The 16,688-nt window shown below is 34.6% G+C and overlaps 1 protein-coding gene across 7 annotated transcripts in view; it reads left to right on the plus strand.

The window, feature by feature from the left end:
- Positions 1-16,688, plus strand: part of ERC2 (ELKS/RAB6-interacting/CAST family member 2) — a 531,221-nt gene that overhangs the window by 460,372 nt on the left and 54,161 nt on the right. For all 7 annotated transcript variants that reach the window (XM_074836238.1, XM_074836236.1, XM_074836240.1 and 4 more), the window contains one exon: positions 10,514-10,704. The gene's annotated coding sequence lies outside the window, so the exon portion shown is untranslated. The remainder of the gene's footprint in view (positions 1-10,513; positions 10,705-16,688) is intronic.

Raw genomic sequence — 16,688 nt, forward strand, 5'->3', positions numbered from 1 at the left:
TTGAAGAACTTTTGGTGTTAACAGTATTATTTTCTATAGCAATTCTTTTGGATTTCAGATTTTGTACTCTTTCCAGGTTACAATAAGAAAAACATGGAAGAGATTTTTAATAGAAAAACAACACTCGGTGGTTTGCAGCTGGCAATCACAATGCCTTAGTGCTGCTTTTATTCTATTAAGTGGAACAAGTCAATTCAATATCAGACCTGATTGTATTCCTTCTCTGGTCAAAGTAAAGATACAGGTCTAGCAAAAATTTAAGTGACCACTAGTTTCTTCCTTTCAATCATTCTGTGAAATGTCTTTTAATAACCATCTCATTTTCTGGAATCAAGTAGGACAAGAACGGTTATCACTCAGCTGGCAAAGAAAAATATGCCTTTTGTCTATAAATATTGACTTCCATACCTGACATTATTTGATGTCTACTTTTAATAAGAAATAATACTGTGCAAAAGGTGCAGAAAAACAGAGTTAGGTGGAAAAATCTCTTTCATAATCAGATGAAAAATTGTATTTATAAAACTGGATTTTTGTAGAGGGAAGTACAGAAGAGAAGAATATAAGATGTTGTTGAAGGAATAGAGAAAAAAACTGAAAATTGAAATTATATATTTATCCAGCATTAAAAATTAAATGATTCTATATTTTCCTGTATTGTATTTTATTTTCAGATTAAATCTTTGACCTGTTAAAGTCAATGGGAATTTCACCACTGACTTGATTGGCCCTTTCACCCTTCATCAATGAGAAGCAGTTTCTGCTTTTTATTATTATTATTTCAAAATGGTATCCTTCCTTTTCTTCTCTAACTCCATTTTCCTAAGGATTTATAATATTTTGCATCGAAAGGAAAATTTTTCTTAGTATATGCTGTATAGTTGAAATCAAGTACCACGCAAAAAGTTAGCTGACCTAATGGGCTGATTGCAGCAGAGCAGACGTTTTGAATCTGGACTTTCTTAGTTATTGAGGGTATAGGATTTTGAATGCTTTTATCCTTTTATTGGTGAATGCACTAAAGTGCATGCAGACAGAGAATGTTAAAGTGGCAGTCAGATAAACTTGTTAAAGCAGTGGGAGTTTTTCCTTTCTTTCTATGTGACTTTATCATCACAGTGGAGTTAAAAGGCAATTAGCCCTTCAGCTCTTTTCTGGCCAGTTTATTGGCATTTTACACACAACTGTTGAATAGACAGTGCCATATTAAAAATTCCAGTGAAGCTGGCCTGGGGATAACAGACTCTAAATTTCGGGTTAATGTAGGTTTCCTTGAGAGGAACTATTGCCAAAAAGCTCAAGTAAAATTATCTAAATACAGTACCTATGCTGCATGTACTCATAGTTGATGGAAAATTGTAGTAGTCTTGCTACATGCTGTGTTACATTTCCAGGGAAATATTTTTATAAAGAGTGCTTGATGAAAAAGTTTATTCCTTTAGTAATAACAGGCTACCCACTGTGTTACTTAAGGCAATGAACATAGTGAGTAGAACTAGACGTTTTCATCATAATAACAATTATACTTGCTTTGCATTTCTGTAATTTTCATCTGAGTTCATTAAAACACTTTACAAACATGGATTACTTATTTCTTTCAGTATGTGAGAAGGTGGGGGAGAGATTACTATGACAAAGTTTTGACCAATTTTAGTCCAAAATTTATATTCCTTTTTTTTTTTTTTTTTTTTTAAGAATTGTAAAGGAAATACTTTTTTCTCTTATTTCAGTGTCAATAGAAAATCAAGCATGTCTTTTGCAGTTCTTGCACTCCAAAATATTAAGAACCAAAAATTGGTTATAATAATTTTTCATCACTGAAGAGAATGAAATACAGACCCAAAAACACATAAGCTCACTACTGGAGAATAAATTGGAATTTTCATAGTATTTCAGTTTTAATCTGCTCTTGCCAAGGAAAATGGGAGGTTTTTGATAGATTTGACTGAGACTATTATTGGATCTTAATAATGCATTCATTGCTTTTACAAATAAATTCATTTAATTAAATTTTGTAGCTGATTCTAATTTACTGATGTTAGAACAGATAATGAGAAATCCATTGAGGTCTGTGTGATTGAAAACCAGATGATAAAAACAAAGAGTAGATCTGATATTTTTAACCTGACTGTATACATTGCTCAAACTCTTCCAAGTTGTATGTCACCTAACTGTGAAATCAACAAAAAAGCTCCCTATAAGTCCAGCTGATTTTTGGACCAGATCCATTTGAAAATAAGGAGGAAAAGCTTGTAAGTTTAAAGAATTAAAAGCCCTATTTTCACTATTTTTTAGTTTGCATGGCCACTCCAAAGAGGGCACTCAGATCTTGTTCGGTGATGGATTTATACTCCAGTGTGTCTTAACAATAAATAAAGCAAGCTAAAATGCTTTCCTTTGCTGAAGTATATAAGCTAGCAGCTTTTTCTTTCAGTACATGACACTATAATTGGAAGTGATCACCAATAACCACAGGTTTATTTTAAATGGTATGTATCTGTACTTCAGCTGTCACTGGTAAGAGCTCAAACTTTGCTTCTGATACTGATGAACCATCATTAAAGTTGTCTGTAACTTTTGTCCTTTAATACAGCAAATATATGTTACAAGTCAACAGAATGGCTTCATTAAATGGACGTTACAGTGTAAATCAAAAGTCTGGAAGTCAGGAAGTGTCAGATTTAAAGTCACTCATGTAATTTTTATTTTGGTGCCCTTTTTGGTACATGTTACAGTGCTTTTCAGTTATACAGCCATTTACTACCTTTTCTGTAGTATGTCACTGCTGTTCCATGCTTACTATCTATTATACTAAATACGTTCTTGAGTTACATATTAAGTGGGACACTGACTGTGGGAGAGACAATGTTATTGGTCAGCTTAGCCCTATCCATTCACTTGCCACAGATTTCTTATGCGCTAACAAATAGTGTAGACCAAGATATAGGTATTGTGTGAACTTCTATTTATTGCAGTCATGACCTGTCTCAGATATATAGAGCATTTGCAGTACCTCAGAGCAATGAAAACACTGCCACTGTGGTAGTAAAAGTATCTGATCATCAGGAGCAAAACCAGTGCAGAGGCACCAGGAGTGGTTCTGAGTTTTAAGCCACTTCTAACAGTTCTTTGGACTGCCTAGGTAAAAGTCACTTTTTAACATCTACAAAATGAGGAAAATAAAACGTAGAATTTTATTTTATGGAGATGTGTCAAATATAACATGTTAAAGTCTATACAACTGTTTCAAAAATGAAAAGGACTATAAAAAATGAAGAACTTTCCACAAGTAAGCCTAATGCATTAGAGCAGATGACCAAGACATCTGCAACAAACAGACTTTTGAAACTGTTCCCATTGTCTGTGCACCATCTTTTCGCACATAGATAATAACGCTCACTTCGTATCACAAAGAAGATGCAGAAAGCAGTTTGTTAGTGTTCTAGACGTATCCAGATATGGTGATGAGCGGCACAGAGACGCCCAGGGAGCAAATAATAACATAGTTTCGGGGAGATGCTTAGCAAAGACAGCATTTTAAAAACTGGTATTGTTGAAAGGCAACTTCACTCTGTAAGAAGCATTAAGCCTGTGAACAGAATGACACTGAGATCCTAGAGTGAAAAATAATATGTGATCATTAGTTACAAATAACCATAATTTATAGACACCAGGGGGCAGAATAAAGGCTGCAAGGACAGCTATAAACCTGGCATTGCCAATCATCTTAAGGGCTGTTTATGATCAAACTCAAACACACTTTTAAATTTAAATATTTGAATGGTATAGAATTTGTTGCAAATAATGTTCTAAGTTTGTGGAAACAAAAGCATTTAAATACACTTGGAAGAGAAATGTGATTGTTCATATGTTAAAAATGTGAATTTAACTAAAAGCTAATTTTAATTAGTTTCAGCTAATGTCCAACACATTATTGTTTGTGGATAAATTAATCCAATCCAGCTTTCTAAAGGAAAAACATCAAACAAATCCTTTCTTGAAAGTTAGACCTCTTTTTCTTACTTTCTGAAGTGCAGAAAATACTGCAGATAACTGCAGCTTTTTATTTCCAACCTGACCTTCCACATTCTGAAACTAATTTGCCATACTGCTTCTCAAAGTCTGCTCAAGGACTTCCTTTAACAGAATAATGTGGTTCTTATTAAGTACATCCTATAAGACCCAGGAGAATTGCATGCAAAGGAAATAAGACGGAGACACAAATGAATTTCCATCCTCCAGTCAGATATATGATATTGATGACCAGGATGCATATGAAGGATATTGAAAAGAAGACAAAGAAAAAGAATTAAAGCAAATGTCTGACAAATTGGCTGTCTTCATATGCAAAGATGACAAGTGGTCTATACAACTAAGGAGAAGAGATGTAGGCATCAAGCCAAATAGTTATATAGTCAACAAGTCTCTTTGAATCACATGGTTATATGTAACCTCTCTTTTAAATAAGGCCTCACTTTAAATTACATCATCATGAAAGACTTAAAAGCCATGAAGTTTTACATGAAAACTGATAGTTTCTCTTAACTCCAAATGTTTTTCACTGGTATGAATTTTATATTTTTACCAGAATTCCAAGATATTATGTTAAAGTGAAATTTCTTTAGGAGATTCTTTCCCTAGTTTTTGATTAAATGGACCCAATATAAATAACTGAATATAACAGCTTTCATTTCAAAATCGGTTTCTTCCTCTAGTTAAAGTTTTTCTATAAGGTGACAAAATATTTTCACATTAGGATAATTTGATGGGAAAGTGCATTGAAATAGCTTGAATGTACTATAGTCTATAATTCCTGATGTTCTCGTTCCTAGTGTGTCTTGCCTAATGTAGCTAAATATAGATTTCAGTGGTTTAACAAGGCACTTGATTGATGAGGAAGATTTACACTCTGTATGTGACTCAGTGCAAGTGTAAATAAGTGAGTGGACTCTGGAACTATTACTATGTTCATTTCATTCTTCAGCAGCATGCAGAATTTGGATAATCGTGATTCTAATATGATTTTCCTATTAATCTGTTTTAAACCATGAAATCTGGTATTTTCACCATGACTAATCCATGAAATTTGTCAACTTTGTCCGTGATTTACACAAGATCTATTTATAAAGAGAACTTGTTTGAGTCCTAAGGCATGGAATATTATTTCCCAGCATGCTTTTAGTGTCTTTTACTAATAAGTGTAAACAAAATGTGCTCATTGATTATATTATTATTTCAAGATCAGGAGGTAAAACATAAGGAATGTTCAAGAGTATATTCCCCATAGCAGTGTATATGAGTCTTAAGCCATTAAGAAGAAAGTAACCTATCATATCAGAGTTGGTAAGAATGGTTGTGATCATAAAGTTTACCTAAAATAATTGGATAACTTGCTTGTAGATGAAAAACATATGTGATACTTGTATGTCTTTATGCTGTAGGCTTTAGAATTAATTGCTGTCAGCATAAACCAGACCAAACAAAAATAGATTTGCATCAATTCTTTGTAATGGGGAAAAAAAAACCTTGAATGACAGGATAATTCTATTTTGTATTTGGGGGGAAATGGCTATACAACGTTCACATACTGGAGTGCAATTTACTATATATGGGAAAGAATAAAAATCCTTTATGTAAATGTAATAATATGCAAGTAATACCTTCAAAAGGGAAGCAAAAAAGTCTCTTGTGTACAGAAACTTAGTCTACTCCAGCTGTCCTCTCTCACTTTGTGGGGGGAAGACATTTGGGGAAAGGCCAAAACACAAAGCATCCAATTTTTAGTTCAGCATAATGTCTTAATCAGCTTTTACAGAGCTGCTCTGCTCTGTACCAAACATGCTATAAATGTGCAATACATCCGTACATGTAAATAAGTTACACTCCCTGTGGTGATGAGAACAAGATGACTACATATTTCAATAACTGCACAATGCTGCAGGTAATAGAAAAGCAACATTGTCTAGTTTTTCAGCTAAGCAAGGGGCAAGAGCTAGAACTGCTGAATACTATGACTATCTTTACACAATTTCAAATTTCTGATTGCACATTTTTATGAAAGATCTCCATAAATCATACACGTTAATATCACAGACGGCCAGCTTGTGGCAAGATTCATAGACTGGAGCCAGCTAGCAAGAACTTGATCTACTCTGTAATCTGGTCTTTCTCCAGAAGTGACTATAGATCTATTTACATGTCCATCAAATTACCAAAGTACAGACATCATCTATCATGTTCACTCACTCAATCATGTGATGTGAAATGCCTGTTTTGTGATCAGATGGTGAGTGAACTTCTGGTCATGTGCTGAGAAAGGGCTCAGGGAATACAGTCTTCAGGTGTCTTCTGCAGATGTGGTTCTTATGTGGTTGCCCAACCCAAGCCATGGCAGGGGGACTCTGTTACCCTACCAAAGTCTTGTCTCTCCATGTTCTAAGAGTCGAGGGGAAGTGTGGCCTCTACTCCAGGATGGAATCTGTTCTTGACGTAAGAATTATACTATATTTCAAACTTAGTAAAGTAATTAGTCCAAAAGGATATTTTGTGGAGGACGGGAGAATACTTTGGGGAAGACAGATGAACGTTTTACATGTAATGTTTTGCGCTTCTCTAGCTAAAAACCAGTTGAATAAATTTTCTTCTGGTTGCTCATAACATAAGATGGAAAGTAAGTGGAATCTCGGCCTTTTAAAAGATATTTTTAAAATAACGTGAGTGAAAAATAGATGTTTAGAATGAAAGTGTGATTTTATAAAATTCCATCAAAGTTGGAAATCAAAATGATCTATTAATCCTTTTTTTTAATTAAGTGCATCTTATTTTGATACCTCAATATGTCTCTTTACAAATGCAACTGTTCCCTTCAGAACCTTAAAACCTCTCTGATACTACTGCTATAGTATGGAATTTATGAATAATCAGTAAGATTACATAGATTCTGTTACTTACTCATTCTAGATATCCTAGATATTTGGAGCTAATATTTTTATGTCTTTTAACCTAATATACATAGAATTGCTTAGGACAGAATTGAAGCTCTGTCAAACTACAAAAGCTTTTGGCTTTATCCATTTACTGAATCATTAAGCAAATACTCTTGTGTTTTCTACATTTAGGCTCTTAAAACTTATTGTCTTGATGTTACAAATGATTCTGTTTTACATGATTAACATGACATGTTCGTATAAGACAAAATGTTCTCCAGTGTGAATTAGGTCTACAGAATTTACCTAGAAGTTCTACAGCAAGGCCTTTTCCTAGTACATACACTTATCAGCTAAAATCTTGATTGTTTTGCCTGTATTATGTCACTCACGTCTGGAAAGAACAGCATCCTGCTGTTTGTGAAGCTGACCTCCTGCTGCTATTTAGCCACTTGTAGGATTCTGTGCCAGTTCCTCTAATCCACTCTATTTCAATAGCACCATATTTGGACTCCTTCACACATTCTTTTGCTGTTCTGTTTGGGATGCTCTATGAGCTGAATTAGAATTTTAATATTCTGTTCAAAACAGAAGGAACCTTTTTGTTAAATGAGAGTATAAGGAATAATCTCATCTGCTCCATTGGATAGAATTTCTACACAGGCACTATATTATTTTCCTTCAAACTGTGGTCCAGAAGTTTGGGGCACTATCTCAGTATATTGGTATACTTTATATAAATCAGATCCAATTTGAGGTTTAGTGTTGCAATAAGGCTTGCAACCGTCTTAAATTGTTTCTTTCCTGTTGTAACTCCTCATTCAGAGTTCAGTGCTACTTGTTTCCATTATGTCAAAGGTTTACTGATATCTTTCAAACCCCATGTGCAAGTCAGGTCTAATTAAAGCAGAGAACTGAAAGGACTCCAAAAATGGTGTTAGAAATGACACCAAAACACAAAGTGTGCTGTAGATATTTTTGCCTTACTTTCAAGAAGTCAGCAAAGATTTGTGTATGTATTTTGTCAGTAGCTATTTTCTGATCCCCACATAAAACAAGGTTTAAAGAAAACAACTTAAAGCTGGATTGGTGTACCTATATATACATTGTCTGTCACTTCACAGCTAAGTCTATTAACTTCAGTGGAACTATTTGTGGCTAAGATAGCAATTGAAAAAACAGGATGGCAGAATGTGAGTCTTTTTAATGTAATGCTCCTAGGCTTGTACTTGCTTTAAGAATTTTTCTTTAATGAATGGGATTTAGTTTATTGAAAAATAAAAGGTTGGTTGAATTGTGATACTAATTTTACTCTATGAAAAGAAAGAGGTTCCTTGCACACATTGTAATATTGCATGAGTCTCTGTTGTACAATTTAAGAAACTTTCAGTGCAGTATATGTAGCTTACCGAAGTCTATAAAGATAATAAAGACATTATCCAGGTGAAACATATTTCAATAATTTCATAAAGTGTCTCTCACTTGTACAAAACTTCCCACACTGGAAAATTTAGAATGTTTTTTAGAACTATACTGTGTTTGTTTTAGCTGTAGCTTTCTGCAGTCCAGAGTTCCCTCAAAGTTCTGGATTATCATCAGCTGGAGCCACTGGTGCCAGGACCTGATGAGAAACACCATCTTGTGAATGGGCTTAGGGATGCAAGTGGAAACTGGAAAAGAAAATGGCTACAGCAGTTTGATAATATATAAATTCCTATCAAGTTTTACAGCTAGGAATGGAACAGAGAAGATAATGAAGGAAAAAGGGGAAAGAAAAAGACCTCAGAAAGTAAAGGTGAAACAGGAAGTGGAGAAGTATAGAGGAAGCGGTGGAAACCATACTGAAGAAGTGGGACAAAGAAAAAAGTATTATATGGCCTCCTTTCTTGCTTGCATTTGACGAGTAATATGATTTGTTCACAGATATGATAACATTTCTAATGATAGGAACGTATAAGAAAGACAGACATTCAGAAATTTTTATCGGGGGATTTATTTTATGTAATACAAAATGAAGAGATTTGTAAGTGATCCATCTATGTAACATCAGCTTGAAGACTTGTGGTTCTGCTACTCCTTCTCTGTTTGTACTTTAAAATTAATTGAAAGCCTCATTGTTTTGTTTAAACTGTGAAAGCTTCCAAGGTCAATGAGTGAGGTAATTGACCTGCCTGTTGTAGGACAAAAATATGTATGTTAAATTGCATAATTAGTTTTAATTACATAATTATGGTGTTTAATGTGGGGGGTCAAAGGTTACTATTACGTTTAGAAGTCATGGCAAGAAACACAAAAATAAGCAACATAGTTTAATTCTGTGTTTCTTTGGGTTTTAAAAAAGAGGTCCACTGTGATCTGTCCTTGACCTTGGATATTTGATGATCATAGCAAATAATATATTGCTGTTACACTTTTTGGAATCATAGAGACACCTTTGTAAATGACTAAGTGACTTTACCAAAGACTTCATTTAGGTTTAGAGTACACGAAAGTTAATCAACAGTGGGAACTCAACTGACAGCAATTTAATCTGATTGGGTAAGGTAATTACATGATTACCAGGAGTGTTTATATATGAACAAGGATATTTTTATTGGGAAAAAAACTAATTGCTTTCTTACTGAAAAGAGAAGAAAACAAACAAGTTTGTTGTCACAGGTTAAGAGGACATCCTTCGTTCCTTGAAATAGCTGCTTTTCATATTTTGGCGACAAAATGAACTCGTAATTCTTTGCAAATTTGCACTGGGATTCTGTTATGAGTTCCTCTGTTTCTAAACTAGAAATAATGCCATCATTAACTTGTTTTGTGTAAGCTCATTGCTTACACATTACTTGTGTGATAGCCTAAAGATGTCATGATGCTTGTAATTCATGATCTCTTTTACTGTGTGTAAACACTGCTGCTTAAATACAGGTTGATTTCACCAAGCTTAAGCCTAAAGCTCCATTATACTAATGGGTATTTCAGGGAAGGAAGGCATTATTTGTCTTTCCGTGATGGTAAAAAAAAAAAAAAAAGCACTATGTACAAGATAAGTAGATAAAAGATGGTGTTTCTAAATGCTAGAAGAAAAAGTCTCACTTCAGGTTCTCTGAATGGTCCTTTTGAAAATGTTCTTTCAGTCTATTGACAATTAAGGGAATGTGGGAAGATGAATCTTCATTAACAAACATTAACCTCTGTGAATACCTCCCTGAAGTGCAGTACCGGGTAGAATCCCATTTGACTAATAAATAGTGGCTTTAAGTAATGGGCCAGACCTGGCCTTGGCAGTTTGTGTGGTTGTGTTAGACACCAAAAAAAGAAATTGAAACATAAGAATAACTTCATATCTCATCAATAACGATTGAATGCTTTCTGCCGATGGAAATGGGATACAGTCCTCTAAAGTCTGACTTCTGAGGAATTGAGAAGTTAATGAACTAAATGTAGAAATAAATGAATTTTTGAAATTATATAATTATGGGAAGAAGTTCTGTGATACATTCAATGTTATAAAAATTATTTGTTGTCCCTTTTTCTAATTTTTCCCTAAATAAGTTCTTTAAAAAATATTACAATTTTGAATTGTTTTTCTAAACCAGATGATCCAGTCACTGTTGGAGGCACATAGCCACGGCAAAATCTCATGCTGTACATTGATCACCTGTCCAACCTTTGCCTAGAGTGTGATCCCCAGTTCCTTCAAGAGATCCATCTTTACCTGTCTATAAAGAAGAAGAGGAGGAGGGAGACATCTGGGATATTCAAGTATCAAAGTTTAACACCAGAGCAGGTTGAATCTCCATTTATATTTTTTTATATATATGTTGCTAGTATTGACTTGGATATTTGGCTGAAGATTTTTTTCAGTGATTATGTAGTATGCTCTGAAGTTTCACCAGCATTAAAGCATTTTTGTTTAGACTACTCAGTTACTGAAACTACACATGCATTTTTCATAGTTCCATGGTGTGAATTGAATCCAAAATCATTCTACTGTTAAGGAAGTTAGCTGATACTGAGCATGACTGACAGTCTGTACCTGTCTTTTGAACGTATGCTGACCACAAAGACAAAATGGCTTGTTTAAAACTATTCAGTGTACTGTATAGCACAGGCAACTAAATCCAGGTCCCCAGCAGGTATGCTCATTTTCATTCACTTGCTTCAGGCAAGTTAAACTTGCTTCTTACTCTTCCATTTCCAAGAGGACTTTGATATCCACAAAACAGATAAGGTTTCACTTACTGTCCTAAGGACTGCCCCTTTAGGAGTCTAGCACAGCCCACACACATCCTGGAATATGTCCAACTTGTTCTTTGAGCAGAATGTGAACCTCTGACCTTCTGGGCCTCCGGCAAGAGTGCTGCCTACTGAGCCACCAATACCCAGGCCATCAATAAGTTTTAAATGCCAGTTGCAGACTTCACAGAGATAATGACTTCAGTGTGTAAAGGTTTTGTTGTGGAGACTGCAGTCTCACATATGGTGTGACAGAGTAAATATGCTAAAACCATAGAGAGCTGTTGCATAACTTGCCTTGATATAACAGTTTTTGTAATATGTTTCAAGGCATGGAATTTTATTTAAAGGGACCCTGTTATGTAGGCTTAGGGCCAAAATGAAGCTATTATAAAAAGAATGTTTAGCAAAAACAGAAATATGTCCATGAAATTGTTGGAGTGGGAATTTCAGGGTAAACTTGCTTGGATTTAAACAGTCGCCTGCATGACATTGCACTGTTGAGCTAGGGAATGAGAACCAACAAATGAAAATACTATTAAGTAAGAATCAGAAACTGAAACTGAGCAGAATTAAGATATTAGAAGTCTGTTACTATTGTTATAACTCCATAAAAATCTTACCACATCCTGAGAAAGATGAGATGAAAAAATAAATTCCAACTTAGTAATTCAAAGCAACATTATTGACAAAGGTAAATAAATGTATTTGTATTTTAATATTCTTTTTAACCTGCTCTCAAGTAAGTTCTTGTATTTTATATGTTTATAAAGCAAAATTAATATGAATTAAGCTTTGGGTTTTTGGCACATTTCTGTTTTATTGATGTTCTCTAAAATTTAGCATTAAAATCATACAAAAGACATGTTGATGTTTGCAAAATTCACATCGATAAATGTTATTGCACAAAATGTTATTTATAGACTTGGATCAAGAAGGAAAATATAGCCAGATTCAACCTAGAACTTACATTATGGAAAGGCTATTAGATAAATTGCATAAACCTTCTATGGAGCAAAGGCCAGGAACCCAGGACTCCTTTTCCCAGCTGAGTGCCCAAATCACTAGGCTACAGACTCTTGCTCCCTCTTGTGTTCTTTCTCTGGCCCAATGAATCTTGAATTATTTTCTGTACAATGATACATCTTCAACAGGAGTGCTTTAATATATCCCTATCCTTGTCCCATCATTTAGCACAGCCTGTAGCCTATTGATCAGAACGTTCTGCTAAAAGACATTGCTTTGAGTCCTAGACTGAAGAAGGAATTGAACCTGGGGATTTTGCCTTCTGGGATGAGTAGTCCTGCTGCTAGGCTAGGAACGACTGCTATTCATCTACCATTTTAGAAAGAAATAGTACCTGAAGAATTTTGTAGGAAACCCACCTGGTTGGTGTTTATTAGGCTGGCTTAGGCTGGCTTTGAGAAAACCTGTTGGAGCAAACTCCTCAGATCATCTATGCAGGGGTGGGCTTCATTTCTAGATCCCAGTCAGGCTTAGACATAAGCTGTACAGTGAGATGTTCAGTCCTAGCCACGTGGGTAAACTCTGGCTCTGCAGATGACCCATCTTACCATCAAAAACTGTATTGTCTTCAGAGAATAGACATCTCCAGGATGAGGTAGGGGCCTTGAGAATCACCATTTTGGCTGGAGGTGCCTAAATTCTCCTCATGTTCCATTTTGAATTCCCATATTTTAGGCCTATAATTAGTTTATTTTAATTTAACAGCTCCTTTGAATGTGGAACTGAGGGATTTTATGAACCTGTTTTTCAAACATAAGTTAACTTTAAAAGAATGTGTTATAATTAAACAAGATTATAGGAAGAATTTGTGGTTCAAAAGTGCATTGACAGTTATGAACCATAGACAAACACAGTGCGTTTTGAAGCTCTATAAAGTGAAATTCCTTTAAATGTGTTAATGCTTTTAGGCAGTTCTGTAGAGCAGTGTGTATTAGATCTGAACCCAGGAATATTCAACTAAATTAATTGCATTGCAGTTATAAAACAAATGTTTTTCAAAATTTCTGACTTAATTCCTAGGCTTTCGATATGTATGTTTTTATTAAGTCCTGCAGTGCAGGTCCTTATTCATGCAAATGCATTTATCTGCCTCAGTGGAATTCTTCTGGTAAGTCAGTATCTAAAATCAACTAGGATGAGTCTCGTTTTCTTTTTGATAGAAGTGCTAATTTTGAAAATAACATCTGTGAATTATTTTTAGTCTGAAGAACTACAGACAGTATAAAATTAGAACTGTAGATTTTCTTGGCAGTTCTTTTATTATTGTTTCTACCTGTTTAAAACACTGGAGGAATAATGTGATTCATTACACATTACTTTTCTGGCAGTAGATGTGTCACCTAGTTTGGTATCCAAATGTGAACTACTGCTGCTTTGTAATATGGTAAATTGGGGGTGGTGGAGGTGGGAATAGAAACTCATATTCATGACAGGCTGTTGGTTTTAAAGACAAGTCATCTTCTGCCTCGCTAGTGTCTATTTTCATTGCAGTGGAGCTTTTTATATAGTGAGATAGCACTCAGAAAAAGTAGGAAGGATGCAATCCATATCCTAGTTATTGACAGAGTAGATTTATGTGCAGTTCATTTGGCAGCATTTATGTTTCTACACACAGGACTTTCACTGTCTCATAATCTGTCTTTAGAAGGGCTACCATTTGCACAATTTAATGCTATCTCTCCTTTCACAGTCAGCAGAATTTAAATTGATAAAGATTGTAAGTCAACATATTATTATTTTGTGTGCATGGGGACCTACCAATGTAGGGAACTGCTTAACTGCTTAGCACGGTGTTGATTTGATTGCTCTGGAGAAGTAGGTGTTTGTTAGTATGTTAAATGGGGTGCTTAGATACCAGTGTTATGAATTTGGGATAAATAGCTAAAAAACCACTGTATTAACCTACATAATGACAGGGGAAGATAGAGAGGACTAAAAGAAAACTGTAATCAGAAAATTGAGTAGGAGAGAAGAGGAAACAGAAACATTTCTACAGAAGGGAAAATTTTTAAAAGCTATGTGTTGATAGAGTGGTAAAATTTGGAGGTGAGATTATGAAGAATGAATAAAGTTTGTATAACTATGGATAAACTATATTACATGATTCTATCTGATTTGAATTGGTGTAATTTGGGAAGCTCTGCATAAGGTAGTTATAATAATTAAAAATTGTGATCAATAAGCATCTTGATAGAGGTATAGTCAAATGTAAGACAACCTATAGAAATGAAATGAAAAACAGACTTGCGGTTCAAATCACATGAAAATTAGTATTTAATTTAGGAACAGCATATTTTCAAGATTATAGATAGGAAGAGTTAAAAGGAATCACAAGGCCTTATCCTCCCAGGTATAAAAATTGTCAACTGCATTGTCAGTTAGCAAAAAAAAAAAAAAGTAATATAAATGCTGTTGTGCTTTCCCTTGATCAATTTTAAATGAAAATGTTTCTCATTTTGTTGCGTATTTTGTTATCTTTATTTTATGAGAGGTTCATTGATGGGTGATTAGTAGCAATGATTCCCCAGCCTTAAATCACTTGATATCTTGAACAGAAAAAGATTGCATGGCCTGGTCTCACTGTCTCTTCTTTAGTGTTGCCACAATGGAAAAATAGACTGTTTACAAATGTCTGAAACTTATTTGCATTTGCTCTTAAATACTGAAGCTGATAGGGAATTTTTCGAGTTAACAGTTTTTGATAGAAATTGTTGCTTTATCGAACCTGAAACATCTTTCATATCAAGGGTAATTTAAAGCAACTTCCTTTAAGAAGCTTTAATTTCAAATAGCAAATAACTAATTTATTGAAAATGGAACTGCTCAACAAGAAATCTTGAGAAATCTGCATTACAATGCCCAGAGCCTAATAGTTAGGGCATTATCCTTTAAGACATGCGACTTTGGTTCAATTTCCTTTTCTGAATCCAGATGAATAGAGACTTAAACCCAGTTGAATATCTAATGCATCCAAGGCAACTGTCATTACCACTGGACTATTGTCTGTAATAGGTTGGGTATCTCTGCTTTTGTGGAAATTGTGAAAGGATTTGTCCTAATACTAAAAAGACCTTTCTGAAATCTCCAGAATTCTCATAGGCTAGGAAAGAACCTTTGTGCCTAGCTTTATTCATAACCCCCAGGCTCTGAAGAAATGCCTGCAATGATCATTATTTTATATATTCATACCAGGCAACATTTATTAATCTGGACTCTAAAGCAAATCTCAATCTCAGACTCCATATAGAGCTATCTTTCCATGCCTCTGGTTATTCCTGTCATCTGTCTCAGGTTTTTCTCTGTTTTTCCTATATCCATACTTGTAACAGTTCAACCAAACCTGCCTGGAAGTAGTACCTGGGATATAACAGCAATTAGTTTAATGGTATTTTTCAATATAGTTTTCTATCTCTGTTTTTGCACCTTATACTTTATTATGACAAGGTGAACTCAGTGGTGATCACTGTTGAAGATGCTTCTAGTTGAAATGTGCACCTACTGAAAAAAATAATATTCCAAAACCTGTCATAAGTAATTTGATTGTGGTTGGGACATTGTTTTGGAATACACAGCCGATGATGGATTCCATGAAAATACAGGAATGAGGATTGTTTTGTGCCCTGTCAGTGTGTAGGTATTCTTCTAAGATTACCAAAAGGGATCAGTTACCTTGGTAATGTGTCCACCAATATTTATTGTGTCTATTTCTTTACACAGGCTAACAAACATTCATCATGTGGGAATGTTGGTCATGATCAACTTGAGCTGAATTTAAATTGATGACCTAAAGGTTAAAGTCTCTGTATCCCATTACCTCTCCCTTGGGCTGTTCAATCCCGCTACAACTGGGTTTAACACCATTTTTAGTTTATCAGTGTCTTTGGAGGAAGAGCAGTCTTTAGAATTGTTGATCTGACAAATACCATTGATGTCATGTTTAAAACAAAAAAAAATCCAATATGACTTTTGCAGCTTGTCAATACTTGATGGAGAAGGTTCTGAACAAGTATTCAGATGCTGGACTAATAGCTTAACCAGCCTGTTAGATACCTTTAATCCAGTCATATGGGAACATAATGCAGTGTAGCAGCCCAGTGAAACATGAAACTATGAGAACAGCTGAATAAATTTAAACACGTTTTTGAACATTCTAACCTTTGTCATAAAAATCTGATAATATAGAAGAAAAACTAATAACTTATTTTGGTTTTGTTATTCTGTACGGTAGTTGAGAAGACTTAACATTTCTTGTGGTTGCTGACTTTAAAGACACAGTGACAATTTCTAACGCTACTTTTTGCCCCATATGAAGTCTATTCTTTCTCACTCATTAAGGAATGAATCTGGTTTCTGTTTTATTCAATTCTGTATATACATCTCACCCATAAATATTTAAACTAAGTAAATATAGAATCTTAAACATGGAATATACTTTCATTCTAAACTGGTGGCTGTGGGGGAAGGTAAAAATATTTTATTCAAAGACCAGTGGTCCCTTTGGAAGAGAAA

Source organism: Strix aluco, chromosome 11 (genome assembly GCF_031877795.1).
Source record: "Strix aluco isolate bStrAlu1 chromosome 11, bStrAlu1.hap1, whole genome shotgun sequence".
Taxonomy (NCBI): Eukaryota; Metazoa; Chordata; class Aves; order Strigiformes; family Strigidae; genus Strix; species Strix aluco.